The following is a 3,492-nucleotide window of genomic DNA, read 5'->3' as shown; positions in this document are numbered from 1 at the left end:
TGCTGCAATTTTCCATATTTTGTTGTTGTATGCAATTAAATGTATCACTGAACCGTGCCATGGTATTTGCTAATGGGTGTCTTTAGTCTGTTTTAGGTAATTTGCAACTGCTGAAAATCCACTGCTGTGCAATTTCAGTTAAGCACCGAATTTGTAACAACCCCCAGTGAGAAAACAGAAATACTTGAGTTTGTGTTGCAGTCTGTGMAAATTGGCTGAATGAAATACACCTCTTGAGGTAASGGGAGGAATCTAAAAATTGTGGCAATAGACTTTTGCGTTTGGTCTTTTCATTGATTAAAAATAAATAAATAAATCCTTACCTATTCTGTTAGGTGTTGGAACCTTGTTTTTGTTTCTCTGCATAACTTAACTTGTGTTTTAATTGAATTTCAGTTGCTCAGAGCTCCAAAGAGACAGAGACAGAGTTCAGCAATGGTTTCACCTGACASTTGTTATTAATTTACCCAGTTCATCACAAATCCTTAGTCTATTCCATGAGCTTTTCATACTCCCATTGAAGACTAAATACCACCCCACTTCACACTTTACCTTGGGTGAGCTAATTACAGACATACAATCTTTGAAGACAGTTCATTCCTGGTCAGCCATTGCACAWTATATCAAGGGCCTTGTTCAATTTCTACATGAGGTTGTTGCAGGTGGTAAACTTAATCTGATTCATTTAATAAAGTTCATCAGTATCCCTCTTGTGGTTTATACTTATTCCTTGCTACTCCTCTTKTTTCCTCCATTTTTGGGTGTCCATTTTGTTTTGTTTTTCTTCAGAGTCAGAGAGACGATACAGATGTCATCTAGTCATCTGGACTACGCCCTAATGTGGATTTATTGRCAATAGCATGAAGCAAACAGAAGCAACAGAGAGAAAGAACCATCATGTGGCTCTGCCTTTTAAAGTCTGAATCAAAATCACAGTGTGATGGAATATTGCAGTGAAATGCCGCTTGGATCCTTTCCAATTAATTAGAAATGGTGCTGACATGAAATAGCTCTGCCTATACCACTGCCTTGCCCAGGAACATAAAAGGGAGGGAGTCTCTAGTTACGCAAACGTCTATCAGCACAAAAATCTGTCGGGCAAGTTTCTGTAAATAATGAAAATATCCCTTGCAAAAGAGGGTGTGCAGGCACTGAGGCTGTAAGAGCTTGAAATATCACAGACGGCTCCATCCAGAAGATTTCATTTTTAACCGCTTTTCTCAACAATGTCTGTGGTCACATGGGGCTGGAGATTTGAATTTAATGAGATAGGATGAGATTGAAAGGAACATGAAGGGCAGCCCAGTTCCTGGAAGGATGTCAGAAGAAAGAATAAACTAAAAATAACATTTAGCATCTCAAGCTCTTTTAGACCCTGGGGTTCATTTTTTCTCTACTTTACCATTCAATTACTGAAGTACCGTTTTTCTTTCTGACACACAGATGCAATTTAGCAGATTAGAATATCAGAAAAGGGTAATTTATCATGAACATTAAACTTCAACAGATTAATTACAAACAGAGTGACATGTTTCAAGTGTATTTCTGTCCTTTATTAAGATTACGGCTCACAGTCAGTGAACAGGTCTAAATGTTGTTTTAAAAATGTAAATKATGTTTTAATAGAGAAGTGTTATCTTAATACAAAATATACTTAATGTGCAGTGTATATGTCCTGTGCAACCAGCCTGAGCTCCTTTTGAATGAATCACTGCATAAATGCAGCGTGGCATAGAGGTGTTTTTTGCTGAGGTGTCAGAAAAGCCCAGGTTGGTGTAATAGCAGCCTTCATCGTGTTTGCACGGTTGGGTTCGTCTCGTCGTTCTCTTGATCATAATCCATGTATTCTCTGGGGCTTTTAGGTAAGCGGAGCTTGCCTGTCAATGAAGCACTGTGATAGCATGGCAATTAGGTATTGGTGCTACTGGTATTGTAAAATGACAAATGAACCTCCTTCAGTATTGTCAGCTTTTTTTTAGGAGTTCATCAAGTGTGGCACCTTYACTGTAGCACCCCAGCACACCACTGTGCTGAAGACGGAAATAGCCATTCAGGACTAAGAGCATCRGGAGCATCCTGCTGCAAATATTGAAAGACCCAAGCTTGCATGGGAAAAGAAAAAAAGAGTCTGCTCCTGCCCTAATTTTTTAAAGTACCTGTTTGTGGTCTGAACCAAGTCATATAATTAGGTCATTAGCAGGACTAGGCAGAACATAATTGAATACTGAGGAAGTTCATCCATTTGACTAATCTGTATTGAACCAGGAACACATCTAAAAGTTGCAGGACATCAGACCTCAACGCCTGGATTTGAGGAACTCTACTACAGATATTACCTTCTGCAACTTTCACCACAGTTCCCACAGTGCRTGTAAATGCAAAATAAAATATATTTTACTGTGTGTGGGCGGCGTGGCCCCTAACTCTCCAGAGTACTGTGGGGTCTACTGTATATAAAAGTGTAATGAATATTGGTTTCACTTTTTTTTATTGATTAACCCCATCATTGACATTCTAACTTAATCAGATATATCTCTATGTAAGGCAATCAAGAAAGGTCAACTCATCCCAAGCAATTTGACATGAAGACAACATTGAATGCAACACAATGCAAGACCCTGGGGTTCACTTTGAAATGCCTTGCTGCTGAAATGTGCTATACAAATCAAATTTGATTGATTGATGAAGACATCAGAGGTGATCAAAATTAGTCAAATCACATATTTGATTTCCAGTTGCCTCTGAACAACAGAGCCAATTGTCTGCCCTCACCTGAAGACTTCAAATTCACTGTGGTAATAAGTCCCTGCTGGTTCACTGCAAATTTCTAAAGCAGCTCTCTAACATGCCACACTTCCAGGCCACACCATTATTGCCTGACAATAGCTCACCCATGTGAATGAATAGAGAGAGCTAAAGAGTCTTGCTGATACAAGAAATTTCCATTTTAGTAATTTGGCAGCAGCATGCAGTCATTACAGGGCAGAAGTAATGTGAATAGGAATTTCCTGATGTGTGAAGTATGTTTGTACACTCAGTTTTGGTTTTACGAAACGCTGTGTGTGTGTGCGCGCGTGTGCCTTGTATTTGATATAATGTAAGGACCATTTTCCCAACAAATACTGTGTTCTGAGGACCGACTGCTCCCTATGGGGCCCAAAGCCTGAACCCAATAACAAGAGGTGCTGTTTTTGAGTTATTGGTTAGGTTTAGGACTAAGGTGTAAATTGAGTTTAGGTTAGACTTARRGTTAGGCATGTACAGGTGATGTATAGTTTTAGAGTAAGGGTCAGGTTTAGGCTATAGAAATGAATGGAAGTCATTGATAAGTCCCTGTGAAGATAGAACGACACACTGTGTGTGCTGACTGACGGGTATTAACTGAGATATGTGATGGTATGAGGCTGGAGCAGGGGCGGATCTAGAAAAATATTTATGGGGTGGCAAGAGGGGGGCAGGGATTTTTTCAGGGGTGGCAGCATATGCCAGTAT

The sequence above is a fragment of the Poecilia reticulata genome, linkage group LG10 (genome assembly GCF_000633615.1).
Source record: "Poecilia reticulata strain Guanapo linkage group LG10, Guppy_female_1.0+MT, whole genome shotgun sequence".
Classification (NCBI taxonomy): domain Eukaryota; kingdom Metazoa; phylum Chordata; class Actinopteri; order Cyprinodontiformes; family Poeciliidae; genus Poecilia; species Poecilia reticulata.
Note: the sequence above shows the minus strand (reverse complement) of the source record.